The sequence below is a fragment of the Tinamus guttatus genome, unplaced genomic scaffold (genome assembly GCF_059628265.1).
Source record: "Tinamus guttatus ecotype Peru unplaced genomic scaffold, ASM5962826v1 Tinamus_guttatus_pri_ptg000459l, whole genome shotgun sequence".
Taxonomy (NCBI): Eukaryota; Metazoa; Chordata; class Aves; order Tinamiformes; family Tinamidae; genus Tinamus; species Tinamus guttatus.
In genome coordinates this window covers 4,769,983-4,790,678 of record NW_028288993.1, presented here as the reverse complement: position 1 = coordinate 4,790,678, position 20,696 = coordinate 4,769,983, and the positions used below count along the sequence as shown (strand labels likewise).

The window sequence follows — 20,696 nt, the reverse complement described above, 5'->3', positions numbered from 1 at the left end:
TGGGATCACACAGCTTTCCTGGTCTCACCTTTTTGCCAAATGGGACAAGCCACAAGGAAAGGCAGCTCACAGAGTAAACCACCAGGAAAAGCACAAACATGACCTTGCACACCAGGGGTATTTTATTTCCCTAAAACTACACAAAGAAGTAAAAGCTAAGCACATGTGTCACATGGAGCTGGAACCGTCACACTTGCTCTTACTTTGCTTCACAATTTCCAGATAGATTTGGGAGAACAGGGATTAGCCCTGGCAGATTTACACCTTTACTTCTCTATAGACGTTGAACTTGCACCCGTCTTATCTGCATCTCATAGCCAGGTCCTACTTTTGAGTGTCTTGTATCTCAGGAAATGTATCTGATACACAGATATCCCTGCTTTGTGGCTGTACCTTCCAGGAAAGGGGAAGATGCATGAAAATCTCATTGATGACTGAGGACTCGTTGCAGTCCAGAGGGACTAAAGAACAACAAGGATGCTGGCCTTCAAATATTCATCTAAATCTTTGTTTTTTTTAAATAGCTAAAAAACCCTAAACGCACATCAAGCTCAAGAGAGGTTCTTAAGCTAATGCCTAATGTCCTCTTTTGCCTTTATCTTTGCATCGCCCAAATTACTTTGCAATAAACATAAGACGACATCTCTTTCTGCCGGCATTTGCTTGCACAGCACTCTCGTCTCCAGCCGCTGTGCTCCTGCTGTAATAAATAAGAGCATTTTGCATTTCTCAGGTCTAAACTAAATTTAAATTGTTGGACAAGAGTCCAGGGAAGTTTCCAAGGGCCTGCGGCCAAAAGCCATGCTGGAGGCGCTTCAGACACTGGTTGTCTCCTCCTCCAGCATGTTTATTTCTAACCCAGGAGCATCAGTTGTCTCTGTATTATAATGAAATTAGGAAATACAGGGTACATGCTGGGAATTTATTGTTCGGATTTCCTAAGAGACCTAAACAAGGACATGGCCATGGGCTCCAACGACTTTGGTGCTCTCACAGTGCATTTGCCTCAGTGCAATTTTTCAGCAGCTGCAAGTCCTTCGCCTTTGCACTTCGTTTGCCTATGCACACAGCTGAGCTTTCTTTACTACGGTCCATGGATTGGCTCCAACAAGAATCAAAGAAAAATAAGCTAATTTCAATTGTTTTAGACCTTTGGGCATAAAAAGCTACTCAGAAACCGGAAACTTTGGTCCCTTGGTTTCAAAAGTCATAATGAAAATGATGTCCACAATCTCTCAGGAAACCTCCTCGGATCCAGGAAAGCACTTCTATTCAAGAAAACAGGCTCTGCTTCTTTTACTATTGAAACATAAAAAGGAAACATGCTCTAAAATTACCCATGTGCTTATGTTCCACTGAGATTAACTGGCTGTAGCTGGGGAGCTTGGCCGTGTCTCACCTTGGACCTTGAGGACGCTTCTGTGGCCGCTCTCCCGGCTAAGCTGGTCGCTCCTGCAAAGCCTCTGGACACGGCTGCAGGGTGACCACAACATGTGACACAAGGGCAGGACAGGCAGCAGGGCAGAGATGACAACTGGGAGGCGGAAAACCTTGGACTTGGGAGCCTTGGACTCCAATATCGTGGTTGAATTTTCCTGAGTTAAGGGCAGAGCCTCTGCTTCCCTCCTGCCTTGCTGGTTATTGGGCTCTATTAAACCAAATCCCTCATTCTGCAGTTTGATCTATCAAACTGCGGAAAACCAGCTATCTGCCCAGCCCTACTTAATGGGATGCAAAGCCAGGCCCACTGCCCAAGGGAAACGCTCGTTCATCAATTTTATTTGTTGAGGACACCCAGCACAGTTTACGACCCAGCACCAGCACTTCACTCTTCCTGCAGGAATGCAGCCATGCTCGAGATTAGATTAACAGGGAAACCTCATTCAGTCTTTAACTCCTTAGTGCTCTTCTGGAGTGAATCCAGCATGAAATGTGTTCTTAAAGACTAACCCTGGTTAGCACAAGTAGGAGAGCAGCTGAAAGTAGTGATACAGAAAACAAAAGGGCCTGTGTGTGCCCTGAGATACCTAGAGGCTCTGAACTCTGCAGTGACTCAGGCCAAAGGAGTGGATCAACAACCCCAAAGGACTGGGGTTTAACTCACATCATGAAAGTACTCAGTATGGCATGCTTTATAGTTAAGTGCACAGATATCTCTATATAACAACCTCTACAGCTCCCATCACACTGCACATGAACTAAGTAAGCCATCATTAAGGGGAATTATTCCAAGTCTATTATTTAAATCCAGTAAGACTCTCTGGAAATTAAAGAAATTATGGTGAAATTATAAAGAAGTCAATAAGCATGAGAAGTCATCTCAAAAACGCATGCTCCATAGAAAAGCTCTTTAAGAGAATATACGTTTTCAGGGGAGTTTTTGGTGCTATACCGTACATTCATGCTCGTGCAAGGCTAATATCCCCATTTGGGCTTGGAGTAGGGAGGGTTTCAGTGATATCACCCTGCTTTGCCAAGGCCTGCAGTGTAGAGGATCTTCCAGTGTAAAAGCAGAGCTTCCCTCCTTTGCACAGAGTGTCCGATGTCTTCCTTGCTGACAGTAAGAAAGGAAAACACGAGAAAATGATATCAGAGAAAGCACGGACACTTTCTGATTTTCATTTTGAAACAACAGTCCCTGCAAGTCTGTATTATAGAGCAGAGGAAAACTCCTTTCCCTCTCCTTCCCTGTCACTTTCCCCACCTTTCTCTTTTACAGCATCTGGACACAGATTTCCTCCTCTTTAAGGGACCTGACTTGACAAGGCTTTCATTAATCTCATTAGCACAGGGGATGAACAAGGCTCGCAGGGTCTGCCCCAGCCCTTCACCCAGGACACGCTCACCTCTCCTCACTGCCTCGGGAAGCAGAAGTTCACCCTGTTCCTCTGCCCGGCGCTGACACTGCTGGACTGGGAGGAACTGGAATGCACGTGCATCCTTTTCCAGGGATCTTTGCAGAGGGAAGAAAGCAACTCACCCAAAGCGCAAACTTTTTAATGCCTAAATGTGCTAGAAGGTTGTGCAGAAACAAAAGGGGGAGCTGGTTGAAATATAGTGAGGAAATTAGAAAGAGATGCAAGAAGACAAAAAGGCTCTTTGACCATATTTAAATGGCAAAAAACACAAGTTTGCCTGCTCATCTTCCCAAGTGCTCCGTGTGCACCCCCAGCCCCTTTCATCCAGCCCTCCCTCCTCACGCCGGGTTCCCGCTCCACTGTGGTGCCACATCTGGCTCTGCTGCTGGGCTAGGGCCTTCCGAGCACTGGATGCTTAAGGGAATATAGAAGCAATAGGGGCTTTCACTTTGGAGACTAGCTGAGAGCAAGCTCAGCCTCTCAGAAAGAGTAAGGAGGAGAAATATTTTCCTGAAAATCCCCTCAATGAGGAGTGCAAGGAAAACACAAGCAGGATTTCCTGGAAGCCCCAGGTAAAAGGCAGCGCTGTTCTGATGAGCGCTGGGAGCCTTCCCAAAGTGTTTCACCCCACTGAAATGTGTGAACCAGGAATGAGAGCAGGACGAGCATCCGGATTTCATCTCCTCCCCAAAGTGAGCAATGAAGCTTAAGGAGCAGGCGAGAGCAAGCAGGCCAGCAGCTCATTCTGCCCCGGAGCCAGGCGGCCCTTCCTTTTCCTATCCCCGCTGCTCCTTCTGAGAAACAAAAGCACGTGCTCAGCGTGGCTGCTGGAAGTCGTCCAGCGCTGCTTCATGCCTCTCAGGAAAACGCAGCGTTATCCACGGCTCCAGCCAGGCGCAGCAGCGTCTGGGGCCACGTTCGCACGTGGAGTGACTTTTCTGCCTGGATCCCCTCGCTGCAGCATCATCCTCGTGGCAGGCTGAGGACCCCCCGCTCTCCCCTGGGGGTCCCGTATTACCCCTGTGAGCAGGATGCAGACGTTGTTTGAATCCCTCCTAAAGTAACTCAAGTGCTGCAAGAAAACAGGGATCAGAGAAGACAGAAATTACATCAACTGATTTACAGCACAGGGGCAGTCCCATACAGCACCCCAGGTCTGTCTGCACGGGCTGTGGGGGAACAGGGTCTGGACTGCTGTCTTGAGCCTCATGTCCCTCACAATCAGAGCAAGTAGAGGCAGAAAGGAGGCAGAGCAGCTCTGCAAAGAGCCCTTGCCACATCCTAGCGTGGAAAACAGACAACTTCTTTTCCACAGATGTAGGCTGCTCGCCTATTATCCCAAGGATAATAGCGTTGCTCCATAATGATTTCCCTTCCTTCTGAACAGCCCATGTGAAATGAGCCTCCTCATTTCATTTTTGTTTGTTTTCTTCCCCAGAAATTGGAGGCGCATTACTCAGGAAGGGAGAAATTTGGTCTTCTGGGGTTTGTTTTCTGTTCTTTTTCCTTGCTCCTTTCTGCTCATCTTTCATTGGTGTTTTACTTCGGAAATTCCCCAGTGTTCAAATCCTTTCAAGATATTGTGTTTCCAGGCTCTTGCACAATTCCCTTTGGAGCTGCTGAGTTATTTGTCCTTAGCCACTTTCCCACACACTGCGCCTGTCGATGGCTCCTTTCTTCCTTCAGAATTTCACACTGTTTCCTCTGGGAATGAGCTGCTATCACAATCCCAGAATTTACTCCACTGGAGCATGGGGCAGAAATTGTGAAAATTCGTGTTGGTCATTCATGAAAATGAGCAATGGGAACAGGAAGAAAAAAGAACATTTCCCCCAAATTCAGGATTGGAATAGTTATCCTTGTAGATGTTAAATTAAGAGTGTAAGAATTTCTGAGTTGAGCTGAAGGAGTGCTGCGTACTGTTATTTCAATGAAAAATAAATTCTTTACAAAATTTCTTCACACATCTTTCCCTTCTTTTCAACGTTGTGTATTTAATTTGAAGACCTTTTCTTGTAGCATAGTGGCTCAGTTTTTTTTTTTTCCATGTTGAAGTAAGTAGTTTTTAGCTTATTAGGTTAGAAAATGCAGGTAAGTTACTGTCAGCAAAAATTAGTGGACAGTAACAATGTTCATGTATCTTTTTATCTTCTTTTTTTTTTTTTAGTCTGAAATATGAATTGGCTGCTTAGAGCAGCATTTAGACTGGTGAATACTCTAATACATGCTATGTGTGGTACTACAGGATTGTCAAGAGAGCATTAGAACATGCTCATAAATATTTGGGCTGACCAGTATTTGTTGAGCACACCTTTGAAGACACCACAAGCCCAAATACCCATTAATTAGAGGTGGTACAAAAGGAAAAAGCAGGGGCATGGAAAACGGAAATGTTTGTAACACTTAAACAATACGGTTCAGGGACTGCCATCTCCTGCAGATCCTATCTGAGAGCTCTTGGGAAGTGGGAGAGAGAAAACAACAGCGCTGAGCAGGGCTTCTGCTGGGCAACTCAACCACACTGGAGTCCCTTTCCAAGCCATGTGGCCGTAACTGCACCAGCACAGCTCATTTAATCTCTTTGCTTTAATTTACTTCTGCTTTATGACCCATGTACCTTAACTGGATTCAAACCCCAAACTAGCACCACACGGAATTCCACTGAATTCAAAAGAAAGGTAGTGGCATGATGAAAAATGTGCACTGAAGAAAACATTAAGATGATCTTCTTTTTTTCATGAAAAGCAAAACTACTGGCCTCAGTATCAAAAGACAAGTGAAAGTAGGAGCATTTAACAAAAAGGAAAGGAACAGAGCAGTTTTTGCATAGTGCACCAGTGTCAGTGTAGGAGGGATGTGATGTAAATACTACACACGATGACACACGCTTCTTGTCCCCTGGGAATGAAGGGACTTGAAGCACAGAATAATGATCTCAGTATAGACATTTCCAGGGCTTCGTGCTAGGAAGTAGAATAGTGCTCAACTCAAGGGGGAATGGGCTTGATGCTTCAGCCCCACAGATCATCCTCTCCAGAGGTGGTCGAAGTCCAGCCCCAGGTGCACAGCGGTTGTGACCAACCTCCCTGTCACTGCATTGCCAGGAGATTTGCAGACACAGCTCCCATCAGGAGAGTGCTGAGCCAAGGGTTCACCCAAGTCCCTTCTTCCGGACTCGGCAAGCCCATTCCTTACGACATCCTCCATGGCCTCCTAAGGAAGGTGGCATCTCCATTCCACTTGAGCTAAAACAAAGCAAAGTCAGACACTGGGAGCTAAACTGGGCCCTTTTATTTCCTTTTCTTTGTCTATCTCCACTCCTCACAATGTAGAGTGACTTGGAGAAGAGGGAAGGGTACTGAATTCCTGGGCCTCGGTCTCCTTTTATATAACAAGTGCTAAAAAGGTGACACATCGGTCTCAGAGCCACATTGGGCTTCCCCTCTGCGGCCTCTTCCTCAAGGCCTGGCACTTGCTGCGGGGTGAGAGGCAGGAGCCCCAGGCCCCGGCGCTGCGTGGACCTTGCTCCTCGCCGCTTGCTCACCTTGTGCCCAAATTCATTCAGACTAAACAGGCCTGGACACAGATATAAACACACAGCTCACACATATCAATGGCCAAGATTGCCCAACACAACTCGTGGTTTTTGAGGCTTGGTTGCTTAAGGTCAATTGAACAGTAATTTTGAAAATACAAACTTTCTTAAAGCAGAAGTGCTTTTAACCTTGAAGAGCTTTTCTACTCTTTCAGCATTGCCTAGAGAGAGGCTGCGAGGCCTGTCACTTCGTGCTGCACCTCGCGCGACTCCAGTGCCACCCAACTACCGGGGAAAGAGCAGCTCCGAGAACGGGCAGCGCTAGAGCTTCAACTGCGACCACTGCTCATCCCGAGCAAGGACCCTGATGAAAAGCTACAGGACTGGCACTCCAAAAGAACCAGAAAGAAGGAAACCATCTAAGCCTGACAGCCTGTCCTGTGATGGGCCCATTAGCCAACAGAACTTTCCTTTTACGGGCTTCTCTGAAAAACAGGTCAAAATACAGTCACAGCCCAGAGGGAGTCCTGGAATATGAACTAAGGAAGGGATTTATTACAAAAAAGAAAAAAGGAAATTTAGGTAATTGCTCAGTTTTATCCACAAATACAGCCTCTACCAGGTCAACCATGAGCCTGCACCTGTAGCCTATGTTTGGCTCGTGTCTCATGCTTCATGGAAATCTTTGCCAACTAAATGGAAGCTCATGATTTTTGTGAACATGGAGTGACAGAAGAGTTCAGCATAAACACAGAATCAGCTCAAATCACAGTTTATAAATCTGCAATAAACTTAATTTCTCATGACCCATCAGAAACCCCAAAGAAAACTCTCATCTCAGTTATATTTGTATTGACACTTAAATCAACTGAGATTAAAGGTGTTAACTGCTGCACTGGCAATCACAACAGAAGCAGTGGCAATTTAACTGTCTCAGTGAAAGCACATGATGGGCTGCAAACCGTTTGCAACAGAGTACCTGCCAGAGAACAATATTTAGGCCAGATTATCCCCCTTTATAGCCAGTTGCCACATGGCAATAAAGAACACGCTTCCTTACAATGTCTAAGCAGTTTCACTCTTCGGTGACTCAGCAAAGTGAGGCTTTAATGATGACTAATTGCTGCAGCTGAGCTCCCAGAGGACACCTGTCCACATTTTCAAAACTACTGCCACAGTATTAGCCACAGTAATAAGCCCAAAGTCTGGCTCCTGAGAGCCAAAAAAAAGACCTGTCTCCTCCTTACTCCAAGCTGATGACTCTTCATGTGGAGGAGCATGATATGAACTGTCATCCTGAAAATATAGTTCTTGTAAGGGAACAGAGGCAATTTTGTCCTGGGGTTTAATTTGGCATCTCTGATTAGCCTAAACTGAAAGTGCCAGTAACAATGTAAATGAAATGAAAGTATTGAAATGAGTGAACTTGTGATTTTCTTCAGTCTTCAGGACTGACCTAACTCTGGAGCCAGAACGTAGTCAAAGCAATGAGATTCTTGTCAAAGGACTGGCTTTTCAAGACACTTCTAGGAACTTCATGAAGAGGAGAAATTCCCAAGGCCTGAGCTGTACATAAACCTAAGAACTAGCACATCATCTGCTCTGCACTCACCATCAACACACAGCAACACTCATGCCACCCGATCCCACGTGATCTGTTCTTTGGTGCTTAGTCACTTCCTTTCATTAGAAATAGGAGGGATGTCAAATACAAAGAGTCAGAAAACAGAAGACAAAAAACTTAAAAAGTCCAGCATTTACCTAAGCAGAACTGCAGCCACTGGTGCTGGTGAAGGAATGTGAATGCAGAGAAGCTCAACTATCGGGCAGGAAGTAAAGAACCACGAGCTGGAATGCTTAGCCTGCTGCGTACATGAGAAACGAGTTATAGAGGCTAAAAAGCAGAACATGTTTCTGGGAACTAGAGAAGAATTTCAAGCCAACAGGCTTGAAAGCAAAGTTCATTAGTGTAGCTGTGAACCATGCCCTCTCTCCGAGACCTCTGCGCAACTCTAATGCAATATGCTAGCAGGACTTTTTTAAGAGGCTGCAATGAACTTCATCTCTGTTTAGATAGGATAGCAGCTCTGTCCCAAGAATAATGAGTGGGTGTTGTGGTTGTACTGGCTTAACCCTGGTTGTACGGAGAAAAACAATCATGGTGTGTTTTTTTTCGTATCTATCACTGACAATTCTTATTCTTTTTAGCTGGTGTGGGTCGCCTCTCAGCTCCCCAAGGACTATAGTGCATGTCTCTACATCTCTGTGCTGGTTATGCTTCCCCTGTGCTGTGGTGCCTGCTTTGGTGCTGCCACATGCATTGTCCACAGCACAGACAGAAAAGCTACTGAGAAAGAGCAGAGGGTTACAAATATCTCGTAGAGACAGACCCCAGACACCTCACTATGAGCCACCCTGTCTAACCTCCCCACACCTGTAGGCTGGCATGATCAGTGGGACGCTTCAGTCCCCCAAGTGAAGGATTGCTCACTGGAGAGCCCAAGGAGCATCCCTTGCTTTACCCAGACATCACCTTCTGAGCCCTGTTCTTAGTATATGCTTTAAATATTCTCTATTCCCAGAACTCTAATCTTGACCTAAGCCAAGGCTGAGCTCAGCCACATCCCCAGCTTGCATAGTGCTGAGGGAATTCCATCAGCAGCCAGCCAACTATTTTGGCAGCCCCTTCTGAGCCCCCTCTTACTGTAGGTCTCAGATTTCTCTTACTTAGACCCCTAATCCTGTGCCTCCACTAAGTCATACACATGGAATACATTGGGCAACTTGGCAAAGTTTGATGCAGTTAATACTCGGCCTTTTCAAGTGGGGTGAATTATGAAGAATTACACATGATCCATCAGCGGCTCAGTGCATTTCATAGACTCATAGAATCATTAAGGTTGGAAGGGACCTCTAGAGGTCATCTCGTCCAACCCCCTGCACACGCAGGGTCACCTAGAGCACGTGGCACAGGACTGTGTCCAAGCGGGTTTGAAGATCTCCAGAGGAGACTCCACAACCTCTCTGGGCAGCCTGTTCCAGTGTTCTGTCACCCTCACTGTTAAGAAATTTTTAGAAATTAATATTCAATTTAGTTAATGGACTGTTAGGTGAGGACACCTACAAGAAAAGAGCAGAGGGATCTTCTCCAGACTGTTGCTCATGAGCAGCTTCCATAGTACTGTTGGCATGACTTCATCCTGTCTCTGCGCTGCAGGGATCAGACCATAGGTAAGGGAGGATGGTTTATACTGCCCTAGGTCCAACCATAGGTATTTTGGAACTTGATAGTGCTGGCTGTTTAAGCCCTGCATTTGACTAACACTCAGACCAATGCCTTTCCATCCTTCTCAGCAAAACAGAAGCTGACAGAAAGATGTGGGGAACTTACCCATGGCCATAGACCAAGTCAGTGACAGAATTAAGAATAAAACCAAGGAGGAAATCTTCCTTGCTCCATCTATAAGATATCAACTGTTCTTCAGCTCTCTTTCCACAGTCAAAACGCTAGCACAACTAAGAGCCCAAAGCTTAAACTGCAGTGCGCACATTACAGAGGCACTTGATCCCACATCTTGGAGAGATACACCACTGTTTTACAGCCAGGCAGGCAGGGAACAAAGTTCAAACATAGTTTTTAAATCAAACAATCAAAAAATGTTTTCAGATATACATTTTTTTCTACTTCTGTGATTTTTTTGCCCTCCCTTTTATGATTATTTTCAAAACTGAAAATAAAACAAAAAATGAAAAAGAAAGAGGTCATGCATCAAGTATGTCTTTTTTTTTCCTAAGTAAATGAGCAATTTCTCAAGTGCCACTATCATCATTAGATCATTCATTAAACTTATTTGCTATCCTTTGAGGAAAATTCTATGGCTTGCTGTAACATTAGCTACAGAATTTATGTAAAAAAAAAAAGTTACTGGAAATTAGCTGTTTAGAAAACAGTAACCCAGGTGAGTATGTTTACAACAGTCAGCTGAGCAGCAGAGCAATCTTCCAGCATTTAAAGTTTCTCAATACACTCCTGTGAAGTAGGAAGTTCTAAAACCCCATTACAGAAGAGGGAAATTGAGGCCAAATGTCTGCTGGCAACCCAGCAAAGCAGTTAAAACACATGCTCATTTGCCTTCTGCGAGATTCCATACGTGTTTAAGCACATGCTTTAATCCCAATTCACAGAGCACTGACTTGCCCTTCTCCAGTGCAGATTAAGTCTTGTTCTCACTCTGCATCTCACCTTCACAGAACAGGAGCTCTTGACACCTAACAGCTGCCTGCTCATCCCGCACTGCAGAAACAGCACTGCATATAGTGCTTATCTGAATTTCTTCACCTTTATACAATAAGCTATATTTCATCAACAGTAACTCTAGCAATCACATTAATATCTCACCAAAGGTGGCAGTTTTAAAGAAAGAAGTTCTTTATTTGTACTATTGACACAGCTTGCAGCAATAAAATGAGTCATTCAGAGGTAAAGATGCATCTGTTCAGAGGTACCTACTTCTCCTAATTACATACACAGATGTCAGGCAGAAGAGCTCAACCCAGCAGATGGGAAAGGTTTTACAGCAATATTCTTATCAAGCGACTACAAATAATCCATTCCAATAATCAATTCAGTAAATCTCAATGATAATTGTAATGGGGATGCAGATAATTCTCTTTGGCTCTCTCTCGATTCTCCAAAAGACTGCATAGTCACGAACCTTAATTCCGTATGTCTTTGTATGCAATTGCATACCTCATTCCAAAAACTCAAAGCCAAAGCTTTGCCAAATGTCACATCACAAAGGTGACAAGATGTTACTAGAGCTTGCCTTTCACCTCATCCAATTTAGCATATGGAAACTTGGATAGTTTTACCTTTAAAAAAACAAACTACTACAAACAGCAAATGACCCTGAAACAGTAGAAAGTTGCACACCAATGTGTAGTAAAGGTGGAAAGGTGGAGGTTTGGAAGAGTTGCTGAGTTTAGAAATCTGCTCCCTCTGCTCACAGCTAGTCCAGGGCAGGAACTGTCAAAACCAATCTGGGAAAGACCCAGCAGCCCAGGAGCAATGGAGAAGGGGCAGGAGTGCGCACAGGACCCCTTCTGATATGAAGGTCTCTGAATAGAGCAGGCACACCTGCAGGTACCAAGAGTTCCTGGCAAGAGTTGAGATCTTGGCTATTTTGAAAATGCCATTACCCTTAGGCAAACATTCTACTTTTTTTCTGAACTGTAATTACTCTAAGGCCACCTTTTGTGATTTTCAGTGCAGTATTTTGCATTCAAATGCAAGATTACAAAGTGTTCATATTTTGGAAAACAGAACCGTGTGATGTTCCACTTTTACAATATGTCTTTAAGTTCCCAGGTACCACCCCGCACCATGTAAGATTTCACTGACCCTCCCTACATTTAACACAGGTCATCAGCCAATGCAGAACTGCCAGGTTTATTTCAAGCCTTAGAAAAGGGCACAAGACAGAAGGAAACCAGAATTAAATATAATATTATATTTATTATATAAATATAATAATAATATCATTTACTTACTGATAAGACAGGCAGCTCTATGTAACCCTAGCTGTCCATAAATGTATGCTATGGTGACCAAGGTGTTATGCAGTAATGCCAGTGGACTAGAGCTGTGCATACATCTCTGCGGGAAGCACTGCTCTCAGCATGCTGAGACTGCAAAAGCCAAGTTGTCGGGAAGCATCCAGGAGGTTCAGTGACTGACCCTGTCAGTCGCCTATCCTGGATATTCATGCACAGAGACCTGAGGGAATAAGCAGTGACTGCTCAGGTCCTTGGAGCTGAGAATGGGCTTTTTGCAGATGCTCAGTGCCCTTTCAGGACTGGGCATCCATTCCCAGCCAGGACGGAGTTCTGCCCACATGAAAGAGCACAGGAGCTGGGATATTCAGGAAGGAGTCCTTCCTTTGCTGGAATGAAGCTCTCAGCAAAATGTAGCTCTCAAGTGGTTGGAAAAGCAGCAGGATGTAAGCCATGAATCAGACATGAGTAAACATAACAGCAACCTCCATTGACCAATTTTCTTCTGGGATAAATTTGCCCAATTTCACTAACTACAACAAGCTATCCAAGCTGGAAAATCTGTCTGTCTATGAAGAAATAGTATCACATGATAGCAGACAACTTTTTAAGATTTATTTCTTTTACCTCCCAAGGCCCCCCCCAGCACTCAGTGCTGTTATGATGCCAAGAACAAGTCAGGCATTTATAGCAGTGAAGCCAAATGGCCTCTAGGAAAGAAAACAAATAGAATTTGTTCATGTTAAGGAACCAACAGCCACAATGCAGAGCAGCCAGGCTGTGTATATAGTCAGTCTATGCAACCCTCAGATCTTAGCCCAGGAATGTCATTCTTTCTCCCTCTTCCCACTGCTTACGGTCATTTTCTTTCTGTGTCTTCCTCCAGTGGGGAGTGTAAGTTCTTGGACAATGAATCTGTCCTAAAGACAGTTTCCTCAGCTGCCAGGGCTAAACCTGAGGGGATTGAGAGCCAGCTGCTCTGCAGATGAGCATCCTGCCCTAGGCTGCCAAGCAGTGCAGTTCAGGAGCAGAAACACCAGTTGTCCCGACACAGGGAACCAAAGCACTAACAGAGAGGCAGTAACCGTCTCTAAAGCTCCCCACCCTCCAATGAATCGACAGAGCTTGTAAATCAGAGCCCCACAGATTTTAAGGACAGAAAAGACCCATTTGGTACATAGACTAGTCTGAGTAATCTCCACTCCCACCCCTGACAAGGTAAAAAAAATAATAATAAAACCAACCCTTAACCACTAATTTCCACATTAGATTTTGTCTGGGATAGCATTCAATTTAGAAATATTCTTAGTCCTGACTAAAGAGCTAAAAGAGCTATGAATGACAGGGAATCCACCATTTACTTCTGTCCTAAAATGTGAAGAACTGAAGGCATTTTAAAATGTAAAATTAATTCCAGGCACATTTGCCACTACCTCTCCAGAAAAGTTCCACCTTTTTTTTTTTTTTTCCAATGTGATTCTCAGGGTGTTCTCCAACAGGAAAAATATAAGCATTAATTAATTAACTTTAGCTCCATGAGTACAAATCTGACTGCAAGTTCCTCAAGGCCATTAGAGCTGCTTTGTTCTGATCTCACAGTGGAAAGGAAACTCCAGCCTCAGAAACCTGGCAACTGAGAACTCCACAAGCAAAGACGAACTGTTAGCTGGTAATTTATCTGCTCCAGCTAGGCCTGGTCATTGCTTTCACACATGGCAGGCATGTGCCCAGTGCCCCTCAAGACTTCTTTACTTTAGGTTGGTCCTGACACTGAAGCAGCAAAGGAAAAGGCAGAACAGGCAACGTCCTGTGGGGTCCCAAACTGTTCCGCTGGGCCCCGTTACTTATGTTCAGTATTTATGGAAACGCATCCAGAAATTCGGTTCTGGAGAAGAACAATCTGTTCCAAGACAGCTTCTTTCACTTCAGCTTCTCAAATCTCTTGAAGGCTTGGCTCTATCTGCAAAGGAGAAACTCTGAATTTCATTTTAACATTATGTAAGTACCAGTCTCACGCGGCTGTGAAACTGTGCTGCAGCACTTTTCCTTATAGACTTCAGCATTTGAAATGGGAAAAAAAAAACCTAAAAATTGAGGAGCAAATAATTCATCAGATTCATCAGATAATGGGATATCTGATGCATTCAAAAGCGTGCTGCATGATCACCATTAAGAATGGAGCTTCAAAATGCCCATTTCTCTGATACCACAAAGAAAACATTGAAGTGATGCTCTTGATCCATTTTCCATTTTACCTCAGGGAACAAGAGAGTGTCAGCTTCTGAGAGGAAATTAAAGACCATATCAATCAAAATAATGAAAAAAAAATCTTTTAAAATGTATTTGACCCTACACAAATCTCAAGGCCATCTTTGGAAACATCTCCATGCAAATTAGCGACTTCCCATCTAGAGAGCATCATCACTTAAAAACAGAAAAAGAACAGAGTGGAGAATAAGCCCCTGTAGAGCTTTCAGAGGTAAATCACCATACGAAGAGGTTCTCAAGTGCACTGTTGCGTGCAGCTCAAAGACAGTATTCACATTCAAGAATATAGGAAGAATCAACACTCTCTTAAAAAGACCTAATTAATTTTTTCCTCTCACCGAAAACTTGGATCTGTTGAACTTCAGATTAATACCAAATCAGGGCTAAAAAAAAAAAAAAAAAAAAAGTTTCTCCTTCAGATATCACAGTGATATAGATTAATGTAAACAAAGAGAAAACAATTCCAGCAGCCATTGCAAGGCTTCCTCTTCTAAAACAGCTGAATACCAGATGTTTTTTCTTAAGAAACCTTCTGTCAGAGAATACTTAGCATCTTTGGTCTTTAGTTCAAATAGTTTTGAAAAGGCAAATAGTTTTGGAAACACTTATCCCCTGGTACTGAAGTAAATCATAGTTTTTCCACTCATTTCCTGCAGACTCAGAGTTCTCTTTAGCATTTACAGAAGCTTCTTACATGAGTGTTAAGAAACTATTCTTTACAACCCATGGAGTCTTCCTTAATTACTGCTTTTTATTTCTGCTCTGGGGTCCTGTAACTGATGAGCTCTATGCAGTTTCCCATTCACGCATACTTCATCTTGCTTGTCAGGCTGAAGCACCAAATATCCAAGGCTTTTTCCCAGTCGTTCACCCCAGCAATTTATGTTGATTTCTCTCATCTTGACAACCAGGAGCTAAAAATTGCCTCTTCTAAGAGCAAATCCTTCACACGAATAAATGACTGAAGAATTATTAATAATAAAGACGAAAGCCAGTTGGCAGACAGCCACGAGTGGGAGAAAAGACATTCTGCTTCCCAACTACTGTTTTCAAAGGGAAAGAGGAGGTATTATTAGGGGTATCATTAAACAGATTCACTGCTCTTTAAGAATATCAGAATATATCTATTAATATGAATATTCAAAAATAACATGAAGTATCATCTCAGTTCCAAAACCAACTAGCTGCCACCTACACTTGCCATATCATGGCTCTAATCTCCTTCGTTTCCTAAGGCAATAATTTATACTAGCTTTGATTTTATTTTAAGTACCTTAGGGTTGTGTCTACTTGCTTAAGGGTTTTGGAGTACTGGACTTACAAAAGCACCTGAATGCTAAACTAGCCCAAGGATGTTTCATCCTTGGGATGGTTATATAGGGTCCTTCTGGGAACTCACCTGCAGCAAATCTGTAGATTGAGAAGCTGCTTTTCAGACACCCAGAAAGAGTAGTCAAGCTTGTAGGTACCTAGAATGGCCTAGCAAGGAATGTCACTGTCTCTTCTGCTCATGGAAAGATGCCTCTCTCCCATCTTGTCACGTATCACCAGCCACAGAACAAACTAGGAAACACAGAAACACAAAGACATGTTTGGTCTAAGTGATTACTGTGGTTATCTGCTATGTGTTGGATTCCCTCCAGAGCACCCAGGATACAGCGGGACGTGCACCAAGTGTAGGGCCCATGGGTTCCTCTGTAACGAAGTCCCCAGAGGGGCAATTACTAGGAGCCCACCGCTCCCAGCAGCACTATGGGACACAGCTCCATACCCAGCAAGCGACGGAAGTGTGGCCAAAGGCTGCCCCTCTTCTTCACAGTGTCACAACCAGCCCTCTGTAGAGACATCTGCAGCTTGGATCAGGAAAGGTGACATTGTGCTGCCTGGCACTTTGCAGAAACCTGGTCAAGTGAGAAACAAGAATGTCACTTTGGCAAATTATAAAGAGTAAGCAGCGCTCTTAACTGCATGCTTCGGGTATTAGCCAATTCATGCTTCTCTTACTGCATTAAGGTCTCATTTTGGAAGCATGTGGCAATCTCTAGAAATAAAATGAAACTAGAATTTTCAGTCTGAAGTGCCATTCCCTTCAGAATCATCAGGAAAAGCTTCACATAAATGTAAAAAATTATTTTCCTCTCAAGGCTAAACTTGTTAAATTAAAAAACAGAATACAGATCTCCTGTCAACTAGAATGGAAAATAGCATAGAAAGCATTGCTTTATTTCTCAAAGCACAAACAAACCCAAACCTCAACCCAATCCCTCCTTAACAAAGCAAAATTCAGAAAACAGTTTCAGAATCAATACTCTTTACTGAACCCATATTCCTGGTTCCTCAAAGGGTGGATTCCAAAAGTTGCTTTACTTCCCTGTGAAATGCATTATACTTACATGCTCTACCACCACTTCTTATATGCCAAGTGTTAAAACGTTATGTCATGCCTCAAACCTCTAGATTTAAGTGATTATGCAAGAAATCTGGTTTTAAGTAAAACCAAGTTTCTAGCACTTCACATTGAAAAAAAAAATCTTAAAAGTTGGACTCCTGAAGGTGAAAATCCTAGAATATATATTAAAAGGAACAAAATATTAAATGAGACTATTCTTAAGGCGGAGTCAAGATTGTGAGAGGTCAGCTGGAGGTAGAACTACTGCTACAACGCTGTCATGAAGCACTTGGGGCAGTCTCAATTTTCTGAAACTAGACAGATGTAATCAATTTTCAAAAATTCATTACATAAGGAGAAATGAACACATATATAACAACAGAAATTAAAATATATTAAAAACTGGGCCTTTTTCCTCTCCTTTTTTATAGTGTAGATTACTTCAAAGAGAGCAGTTGTGGAAAGAACACTTTTTTCCTGCAGAGTGATTCTGCCCTGCTTTCCACAAGACCTTGGAGAATACACATTTCAGCACATACCATTCTCATGCACCACTATCCTTTGTTCTGGGTCTTTTATTTTTTTTTTTTTGCAAAGGCAAAGAGTTCCTGTAATTCTCACTTTATTATCAAAGCAGGAAGAAAAACCCTTCTGATCTAAGAAAAGAACTGCAACATTACAGATAAGGTAAAGCAACAATTCTAATAAAATCTTCCATTCTTGCCTGAAAGTGTCCGGTGATCAGAAGTGCACAAGTGCAAAACAGCCTCATACTTCACAAGAGTAGACTTTTAGGATAACAGAAATCCCCCACAGAAGGCCTAATCCTTTGAGAATCTATAGCTTTCTATAAGATCCTCTTACAGTTATATATCTTCTTAATCAGAGACAGACAGACATTTAATATTTAAATTTTTGGTCCTGGCTAAATAAATTAGAGGTACAGTGGAGTACTCAAAAAACACTAAGAGCAGCCAGACATGTGAATACATTCCTGTGCAATAGTTAAACACATCCTTGGAGCCTAATGATATTTCATTCATAAAAGAAGTGATTAGGTACCCTCTGTGGGTTAAAATTTCTCTCAAAATACAATAGAAGCCTCAAACTTGAGTTTCTTTTCCTTCTTCACCTCAAAATTTGTCTTACAGCTTTAGCAGGTTTGTGCATGTCAGGGACAGTATAACATTGATATCTGCACAAGCTGAGCAGCTTTGGGAGAAGAAGTTGCTCCAGTTAAACCAGACACGCGATCACTGTTCAGAAAATTCCCCTTTCCTCTTTTCCTCACCTATACAACTCCAGGCTCTGTGCCAGCTGCATTCTCATTAACCAGTAGCTTGGTTTTGTTCCCATCACAGCTGAACAGATCGTGTATTTTCTCAATCATTTCATCTGCCCCTCACATACCAACACCCAAACAACTCCCCAGCCAAAAGAACATATTTGGCAGAGTTCTTTGCTGTTCATGATAGTCTCACCTGCAGTTACAGGAACAGATGAAATTACTTTAGTCCTGCATAAACAGAGAAATGTTATCTAATTTACCAGAAGCCTTCTTTTTTTTTTAATGAGAATATTTCTAATTTACCTGCTTCTTTGTTATTCATTAATGTAATCAGGTTAAACATAGAGCAACTTGATCCCAACTTGAACTTGACTTCACACTTGCTGCATTCAACTCAGACTTCAAGAGAGGCCAGGAATGCCAAAAAGCTCAACCTGTTTTCCCACTGATATTTCCAGGCTATATAAAAGATGGCATCTCTAGAGGTGCTGTTTCATTTTAAAGTGGGCAAGACACTTTCTAAAGTGTTGATGTACTATTCCATGTGTTCCCAAACTTCCTACTGTAAACTGTAAAATGATTTAATTCCACAATTCTTTTTTTTTTAAATCTTTAATCTTCTTTATCTAAAAGGCAGTATGAGCTCTAGAGAGTCTTGTGATCATCAAAATCACACAGGTCTGGTTTCCCACATGGCCTGAGCAGGAGAAAAGGTGCAAATCTCCAGCAAGCGATTTAGCAAGTCTCTTTTTCGATAAGATGTTCTGCTACTGAAGATCGCATTAGCTCACCCTACTAGTTATCAACTGTTTGTACTCCACTGAGTCATTCATTTTTAGGGCAGCTATAGGAACTTTTGTTTGACTGAAATGGGAAGGCTGTAAAGACTGCATTGAGGTGATAAAATGCTACCTCTGACGATGCCAAAGGAAATATTAGTATGGCTGAAGTTATTCACTTCAGCTGTGCACTTCTTTGCCTAATATCAAACTCTAGCAGTTAGTGATGAAAGCACCAGAGCAGATTATTGAATGGAATCCACATGTTCAGAAAACAGCTCAGTGTCTGCTTATACCAGGAATATTTCTCTCGGGAAAAACATATCAGCAAAAACAAACAGCCCTTCTTGTTGACATAGCTTAAAATGAGCCTATAATCTGGAAGAAAGGCAATAAGAAAACCTAGGACGCAAACCAGGAACACAACATTCCTGCATCTCAACTTTGCTTTCTGCAAAATGCGAGAAAATACATATCCAATCTTGTTATATACATTGGAAAATGCTCTGTGTAAGACTGGTCATGGTCTATGCCATTGATTTTAGTGGTCTCAAAAATAGAACTTTGAATGTAAAGAGCATCATTCTATGGTTCTCTTTAGCAGTTTCCAAAGTTAGGAAAAAATATTTGACAAAATTTTGCCAGTTTTCTTACTAACTGCACAAGTGTTTACTGAGACATTCTTGCTAAGCACCTCCACTGTTCTGTTTCTATTTATTCATCCACTGAACACAGTCATTTATTTCTAGCCATTTTCTTTCTCCAAATTAATTATGCACCAAAAATACAGTAGGCTTATTGTTTCCATAACTCCTGGCAATCTTACCCATAACTTGTAGAGCTAAATAAACGCAATGCAGAGCTCTGCCATCACCAAGCCGCAACAGATTTTTTCAGGAACTAAAATAGCTCTTTATCCCCACCTGGAGGAGGGAGCCTTCAATAAAACGTTTATTCACAGTAAGCAACAGTCTCCTTTCGCACATGCACATTTGTATCATGGCCAGCATCCCATCTAGGCCATAGGTATGTATATGGGCGTACTATATATATGTATATAGCTGCCCATATACCTACCTACATATATATATATATGTACATACACACATACACACACACACTCACACTATATATGTAAGTAGACGTATCACAGCAAATATAGCTCAAAAGCTCACATTTAAACATGCACTCGTAGACATTAAAGAAGTCTCTATCATCTAGTAGCTGCTTGATATACTCAAAATAGGAGAAGTTTGTTAAAAATCATACGTGTTATAAAAAAAAAAAAAAAAAAAAGGCAAGGATAATAATAAAAAAAAAGGCAGATAAATGCCCTGGCATTATATCATGTGTGGCTGTCTAAGGCTGTCAGATGGTCTTCTCTATAGTCAACGGAAGCAGGCATCAACATCAGGAAAAAATGTGTCATTTTTAATTCTTATCTGTAAACATTATGCAATATTGATTCATCTTACACTGCAAATAATCATATCAAACTCAAATAATAAGTTACTTTGCAGGATCAGAGCTTATGTTTGAAAAGGAATTCTTTTATTCTTATTTCTAAGACATTTCATGTTTTGTTTCAATACTTAAGAATGGAATAGGGCCATAATATCTTGGTTTGATATCCTACATAACATAAAACAGGTAATTTCACCCAACTATTTCTGCATTTAGCATAAAACACCATGAAAAGCATCACAAAAATCTGTATTTTAATCACATTGACCTTTTCCAACAAAACTTGTGTACCTTAAGAAAAAAAAAATCTATCCAAATTCTAATATTTTCTAGAAATCGTTTGGACTGATGTTAGCTTATTGCATCCTTGGCATTTTACAAAATTATTCTTTTCAAAACCTTTGACTGGAATTACTTCTCTGATTGCTGGCGCAACACGAGCATTCCCCTGGTTTTCCAGAACTTCCCTGAAATCCCCAGATTTATCAGAGATGAGCGGCAGGCAGCTTTTCTGCCCATTTCTCACACACCGATTTCTCTAACAAAAGGCACCATTTTGCCG

General features: G+C 42.3%; 1 protein-coding gene across 1 annotated transcript in view; it reads left to right on the top strand.

Annotated features, from left to right (window-relative positions):
- Window positions 1-20,696, top strand: part of GGT1 (gamma-glutamyltransferase 1) — a 112,826-nt gene that overhangs the window by 28,918 nt on the left and 63,212 nt on the right. The window lies entirely within an intron of this gene.